Below are 8,311 nucleotides of genomic sequence, written 5' to 3'. Positions count from 1 at the left end.
GGTTGGAACAAAGTTAATCGATAGGTTTGTGGGTTCGGAGAACGGACAATCGAAAGGTTTCATTTTAACCAAACTAACTAATAAGTAAGGGTGGGCGTTCGATTCTTCGATTTTTGGTTATTCTAATGTGTGTACCGAACACCCTTCGATTCTTTCAGTATGAGCCTGATTAATTAGCTATTTTTCTACTTGTAAAATGAGCTACTTTTTAAACTAAAATGAGATGATTACGTATACCCAGAGAACTAGACAATTTATAACCAAAGGCAAAACTTTTGTTGGAAGATGGAGGACAGAACGCGTCACTGAGGAGTCTATTTTATGTAACCTCTTTTTTAAAAAAAAAAGAAAAAAAAAAGATAACAAATAGCCAAAAAAAATTACCCTGGAGCTGAGTTTCGAAGATCTCAAGGAAAAGAAGGCTTTGCGAGGAATTAACCAACCAACACTTTTGTTATTTGATATATTGATATATATTCACTAGATCTTCTAGTACTAATACAAGATTTACGCAAAAGCTATTGGGTTCGTCCGAACCCCCCTATTGCACTATAGCTCCACCCTTGGGCTGGAAGTTTGGAGAACAACCTTAGAATCGAAAGGTTTCACGTTAACCGGGACTAAGACATGTCTCATTGTTTTCTTCTCTTCCCAATACTATCTATATTATTAAATATCTCATTTTTTTCTTCTCTAACTAAATATTAATAAAATATTAATAAATTTCAAGCTTTTTTAAATTTTACAAGGATTTAAAAAAAATAGACTTTCATGGGAAACATATAGTAATACAGACATGAGTCTAGTCTGAGAGTGGACTCTCGATCAATCGATTTAGATAGTTCAATTGAGAGAACATCTCAAACTGCATTAGCTTTTGTAAAAAAAAAAAGTGAGACACAAGTTCAATAATGTTGATTACCCTTTGTATGGCCGCTTAACTATTCAAGGATTCATCTAATTAGCCATTGAAAAAGAAAATTAATTAAATAGATTTGAACATAGTAAGAGTCTAGTATAGGGGATTGCATCATTAATCCAATTTTTTTTTTTTTTTTTTTTGAAAACTAAAAGGTTTTTGGAGAAAATAAAAGCGAATGTTGACTTTCAGAAGAGTGAGATACACTCCCTAACTCGCACCACACGTCGTGGGGATGTAAACACCAAAGGACCCCGATGAGTAGGAGAGCGTGACAGTCACTACAAAACGTTGAGCATGAGTCTGGACGGAGCGAGCGTCGGTGCAGATCTTGGTCTTTTTGGTATTCAAATTCCCTTATGAATGTGGAAAAGATGTATTAGCCATTTCTGACTCGAGCTGGATAACGAGAAGAATGAGACTGCGGGTTGCATGATTGTTCTTTGCTCCCGAGAAGGTGTTGAGGTAAAATCGCATCCATTCGATATTCTTGATAATTCTTTTTGCATCCACCAAAAGTATTTATTAGAAGGACAATAAAGGAAGTGTGTTTTCGTTTTATCACTTCCAGTTCTTGATAATTCACACTTTACAAGTCTTTCAATAATTATGCGTCATTAATAATTACATTTTATACATCAAATGTATTAATTACAAGTCTTAATGATAATGACTTCGTTCATAATGTGTGGTTGAGTTCTACACGCAAATAAAGAAACATAAAAATGATAATTTTCATTTAAAGTAACACTTCAAATAATTGAAAAATCAAAAAAAACAAAAAAATATATATATATATATATACATCTTGCTATTGTCTTCAAAACTCATTCATGGACCTTTCTCGTTGTAGTCTCATTCTTATATTTCACTATCGTCGTTATCGCCTTCTCGACCGTATCTCATTTTTACTTATCTAACTCAATATTATCTATATCGTTAAATTTCATTTCCATCAGCACTGTCATAAATCATTATAAAAGGATTTTAAAAGAAAACTTTCATGGGAAAGATGCAGTGATACGCATATGAGTCTAGCCTGACAGTGGACTCTCGATAAATCAATTTAGATAGTTCAATTGAGACAACATCTCAAACTGCATTATCTTTTGTAAAAAAAAAAAAAAAAAAAAAAAAAAAAAAGTGAAAGGCGTAAGTTCAGTAATGTTGATTACCCTTAGTATGGCCGCTTAACTATTCAAGGATTCACCTAATTATCAAAGGAAAATTAATTAAATAGAGTTGAAAATAGTAAGAGTATAGTAGAGGGGATTGCATCATTAATCCATTTTTTTTTTTTTTTTTTTTTTGGAAAACTAAAAGGTTTTTGGAGGAAAATAAAAGGGAATATTGACTTTCAGAAGAGAGAGATACACTCCCAACTCGCACCACACGAAGTGGGGGGTGTAAACACCAAAGGACCCCGATGAGTAGGAGAGCGCTACGGTCGCTGCAAAACCTTAAGCGTGAGCCTGGACGGAGCGGCCGTCGGTGCAGATCTTATTTTTTTGTTGCATTAAAGTTCCGTTATGAATGTGGAAAAGATGTATTGGCCATTACTGACTGGAGCTGGATAACGAGAAGAATGAGCCACTTATTGACTCTGGGTCGCATGATTATTCTTTGCTCCACCTGTTTGGAGAAGGGTACCGAGGTAAAACCACATCCATTCTTGATATTCTTGACAATTCTTTCTTGGCGTCGAACTACGTCCAAAGGTATTTATTAGAAGTTGATAATAATGGAAGTGTGTTCTTGAGTGCGATAACAATGGAAGTGTGTTTTGGTTTTAAAAATTGAGTTCGATAATTCACACTTTATAAGTTAGATTCAATAATTATGTTTTACAAATGCATCAATAATTACATTTTATACACCTAAACTTGTTTATAATGCGGTTTTACATGCGTCTAACTACTAAAGAGTTCACTGTTACTCTAGATAATAATTGAACTGAACATAATAAATTACATGATCTACATGCAAACAAAGAGACATAAAAATGATGAATTTCATTTAAAAGGACACTTCAAATAAATAAAAAATCAAAAAAATAAAGTACACCATCTTGCTATCGTCTTCAAAACTCATTCATGGACCTTTCTCTGTTGCACCCTCATTCTTATATTTAACTATCGTCGTTATCGTCTTCTCTACCATATTTCATTTTTTTCTTCTATAGCTCAAGATTATCTATATTATTAAATTTTATTTCCATCAATACCGTCATAAATCATTATTAAAAAAAACTTTCATGGGAAACATACAATGATACACACATGTGTCTAGTCTGATAATGGACTCTCGATCAGTCGATTGGATGGTTTAATTGAGACAACATCTCAAACTACATTATCTTTTGTTAAAAAAAAAAAAAAAAAAAAAAAAAAAGTGAAAGACACAAGTTCAATAATGTTGATTACCCTTTGTATGGTTGCTTAACTATTCAAGGATTCATCTAATTAGCCATTGAAAAAGAAAATTAATTAAATAGAGTTGAACATAGTAAGAGTCTGGTATAGGGGATTGCATCATTAATCCATTTTTTTTTTTTTAAAACTAAAAGGTTTTTGGAGAAAATAAAAGCGAATGTTGACTTTCAGAAGAGAGAGATTCACTCCCTAACTCGCACCACACACTATGGGGATGTAAACACCAAAGGACCCTAATGAGTAGGAGAACGCTACAGCCGCTTCAAAACCTTAAGCGTGAGCATGGACGGAGCGGCCGTCGGTGTAGATCTTGGTTTTTTTTGGTATTCAAGTTCTGTTATGAATGTGGAAAAGATGTATTGCGCATTTCTGACTAGAACTGGATAACAAGAAGAATGAGCCACTGATTGACTCTGGGTTGCATGATTATTCTTTGATCCATTTGTCTAGCGAAGGGTATTGAGGTAAAATCACATCCATTCTTAATATTCTTGATAGTTCATTCTTGACGTCAAACCACGTCAAAAAGTATTTATTAGAAGTTGATAATAATGGAAAAGTGTTGTTGAGTTCGATAATAATGGAAGTGTGTTTTCGTTTTATAAATTGAGTTCGATAATTCACACTTTATAAGTTATATTCAATAATTGTGTTTTATAACAACATCAATAATTACATTTTATACACCTAAACTTTTTCATAATGCGGTTTTACATGCCTATAACTATTAATGAGTTCATTGTAACTCTAGATAATTGAACTGAACAGAATAAATTACATGATCTACTTGCAAATAAAGAGACATAAAAATGATAATTTTCATTTAAAAGAACACTTCAAATAATTGGGAAAAAAAAATACACCATCTTGCTATCGTCTTCAAAACTCATTCATGAACATTTCTCTGTTGCAGCCTCATTCTTATATTTCACTATCGTCGTTATCGCCTTCTCCACCATATCTCATTTTTTCTTCTCTAACTCAATATTATCTATATTATTACATTTCATTTCCATCAGCACCGTCATAAATCTTTATATAAAAAAAATTAAAAAAAAAATCGTGGGAAAGATACAGTAATACACACACGTGCATCTATCGACAATGGACTCTCGATCAATTGATTTAGATGGTTCAATTGAGACAACATCTCAAACTACATTATCTTTTGTAAAAAAAAAGTGAAAGACGCAAGTTCAATAATGTTGATTACCTTTTGTATGGCCGCTTAACTATTCATGGATTCATCTAATTAGCCATTGAAAAAGAAAATTAATTAAATAGAGTTGAACATGGTAAGAGTCTAGTATAGGGATTGAATCATTAATCCAACATTTTTTAAAAAACTAAAAGGTTTTTGGAGAAAACAAAAGGGAATGTTGACTTTCATAAGAGAGAGATACACTCCCCAACTCGCACCACACGCATTGGGGATGTAAACACCAAAGGACCCCGATAAGTAGGAGAGCGCGACATTCGCTGCAAAACCTTAAGTGTGAGCCTGGACGGAGAGGTCGTCGGTGCATATCTTGGTCTTTTTGGTTTTCAAATTCTGTTATGAATGTGGAAAAGATGTATTGGCCATTTCTGGCAGGAGCTGGATAACGAGAAGAATGAGTCACTGATTGACTCTGGGTTGCATGATTATTCTTTGCTCCATCTGTCTGGCGAAGGGTACTGAGGTAAAATCGCATCCAGTCTTGATATTCTTGACAATTCTTTCTTAACATAAAACCACGTCCAAAAGCATTTATTAGAAGTTGATGACAATGGAAGTGTGTTTTTGAGTTCGATAATAATGGAAGTGTGTTTTGGTTTTATAAATTTAGTTCGATAATTCGCACTTTATAAGTTAGATTTAATAATTTTGTTTTATAACTGCATCAATAATTATATTTTACACAACTAAACTTGTTCATAATGCGGTTGTACATGTCTCTAACTATTAATGAGTTCATTGTAACTTCAGATAATTGAACTGATTGAATAAATTTCACGATCTACGTGCAAATAAAGAGACATAAAAATAATAATTTTCATTTAATTGAAAAAGAAAAAAATACACCATCTTGCTATCATCTTCAAAACTCATTCATGGACCTTTCTCTGTTGTAGCCTCATTCTTATATTTCACTATCGTCGTTATCGCCTTCTCCACCATATCTCATTTTTTCTTCTCTAGCTCAATATTATCTATATTATTAAATTTAATTTCCATCAGCACCGTCATAAATCATTATAAAATATTTTTTTAAAAAAAATAAAAATTCATGGGAAACATACAGTGATACACACATGTCTAGTCTGACATTGGACTCTCGATCAATCGATTTAGATAGTTCAATTGAGACAATATCTCAAACTACATTATCTTTTTATAAAAAAAAAAAAGTGAAAGACACAAGTTCAATAATGTTGATTACCTTTTGTATGGCTGCTTAACTATTCATGGATTCATCTGATTAGCCATTAAAAAAGAAAATTAATTAAATGGAGTTGAGCATGGTAAGCGTATAGGGGATTAATCCAACATTTTTTGAAAAATTAGAAGATTTTTGAAGAAAATAAAAGGGAATGTTAAAGAGAGAGATACACCCTCCAACCCGCACCACACGCATTGGGGGATGTAAACACCAAAGGACCTCGATGAGTACGAGAGTGCGACGATCGCTGCAAAACCTTAAGCGTGAGCCTGAACGGAGCGGCTGTCGGTGCAGATCTTGGCCTTTTTGGCATTCAAGTTCCGTTATGAATGTGGAAAGATGTATTGGCCATTTCTGGCTGGAGCTGGATAACGAGAAGAATTAGCCACTTATTGACTCTGGGTTGCATGATTATTCTCTGCTCCACCCGTTTGCCTAAGGGTACCGAGGAAAAATCGCATCCATTCTTGATATTCTTGACAACTCTTTCTTAATGTCAAACCACATCCAAAAAAATATTTTCTATTATATATAAGTGCCTTAAGAGAACTAACACAGCATTGAATACTTGTACTAGAAGCTATATAAATTGTACACTTTAACACAACAATGAATACTTGTATCAAAAGTTATATAAATTGTACACTTTAACCAATTACTTCTTTATCCCACGTGGACTTATGTCATAGTACTGAATATTTGACTTATGTCATCGTATGAATATTTATTCTCTTCTCATGTACTTCCTTATGTACTTCCTTTGTTCACTTTTACTTGTCCACTTTAGACTTTTCACGTTGTTTAAGAAATAATAAATAGAGTGCATAATTTACTAATGTACCCATATTAATTAGTGCATATTTTTATTAGATTTAAAAAATGATTTGAATTGAGTAATTAATACTATGGGTAAAACAGGAAAAAATAAATTGTCTTATCTTGATATGCTAAAGGTGACAAGTAAAAGTGAAAATTTATTTTTGAAAACTTTGGATAAGTAAAAGTGAATGGAGGGAGTATACACGTATGCACTTCAATTTTAATTCCCCGATACATTTATTTTCTCCGTGCACTTTTACTTATTCACTTTTGACTTTTCACGTTCTTTAAGAATTAATAAATGAAGTACTCCCTCCGTCCCATAACATTACTAAAAATATATGTCCAAATTACTTATTCATTTACAAAACCAAGATAAAATTAATTAAATCTTAATTTTGATTTCTCTGTAACAATTCTTTTTATCTATAATTATTAATATAAAAAATTATAATGTGACTAATTTACCCCTTATTAACATATTTTTTAATTAATTTAATAAAAATATTTTATTAGTTTTACTTTTAAAAAATTCAAAATATACAACAATGGTTCTTATGTTTGGATCTGAATGGTTAGTTAATTGAGATATATATCAACCCGTCGGTATACATATAAGATATTGAAGAATTTAAAAGAAAAAATCTAGAATCAATATGTTAATTTCCCTTCATATTCTTACTAATTTTCTTTTTCACATCGATGAACAACTTTCATTGTCATGATAATGAGAAAAAAAGTCCGGCTCTTTCTATCTCAAAGACTTAATTCCATCATTTTTTAACTATAACTAAAGTGATGATACATAAAATATATTTTGTATATGTTGTTATATATAATAACAATTAGAATATTTTTAAAATTTATTTACAAAATATAAACCTTAAAGACTGGCTAATTAAAGAGAATGAGTTTAAAAAATAAATATAGACTTTTGAATCTTGTAGTTCTAAATTAAAAATGTGTATAATATAATAAAATATCCTTTGAATCTTGTGATTATAAACTTGACATGTAGGATATTTGAATTGTCAACTTATTAAATTTAAAAAGAGGCGGACATAACCAAAATAAGATAAATTTTAACAACAATTGAGAAACTAAGGGGGAAAAATAAGAAGGAAAAATTGAGAAATTAAGGGGGAAAATAAGAGGGAAAAAAACAAAATATGGAGACTCACGGTATCCTTTGCAAAATATAAAAACGATAAAGACTAACTAAAGTGAATGATAAAATTAATCACGTTGGGCTGCACGGGCATAGTTTGCTAGTTTATTTATTAAAAGTTGATAATAATGAAATCATTTTTTTGCGCGGAGTGCCCTTCTTTTGGGGTGGTCTTTAAATTTTGCCCCTCATATTTGTGGTCTTTAAATTATGCCCCTCATATTGTCAGTCTTTAATTTTTGCCCTTCGCATTGCAACGTTGAGCTTTCGCGCCGAAATAATGAGGTTCGAGTTCGAACCCCGCTCGAAGCATAAATTAAAAAAAAAAATCGCAAGACAAGGTTTGGGTCGCGTGTATGCCGGACCCGGCATACTTTTGTTAAGGAATTACACATTTTATGCCGGACCCGGCATACTCATGCCTTATGGGCCGACTTGGCATAAGTATGCGGTCCCCCCGGCATAACTTTGATAATTCCTTCTGAGATTATGCGTTAGGGGCATACTTTTAATGGGCAAACTTTTATCTGGGACCCGGCATAACTTTAGA

The sequence above is a fragment of the Lycium ferocissimum genome, chromosome 4 (assembly GCF_029784015.1).
Source record: "Lycium ferocissimum isolate CSIRO_LF1 chromosome 4, AGI_CSIRO_Lferr_CH_V1, whole genome shotgun sequence".
Lineage (NCBI taxonomy): Eukaryota > Viridiplantae > Streptophyta > Magnoliopsida > Solanales > Solanaceae > Lycium > Lycium ferocissimum.
The sequence above is the reverse complement of the archived record's forward strand: the minus strand, read 5'-3'. Positions refer to the sequence as shown.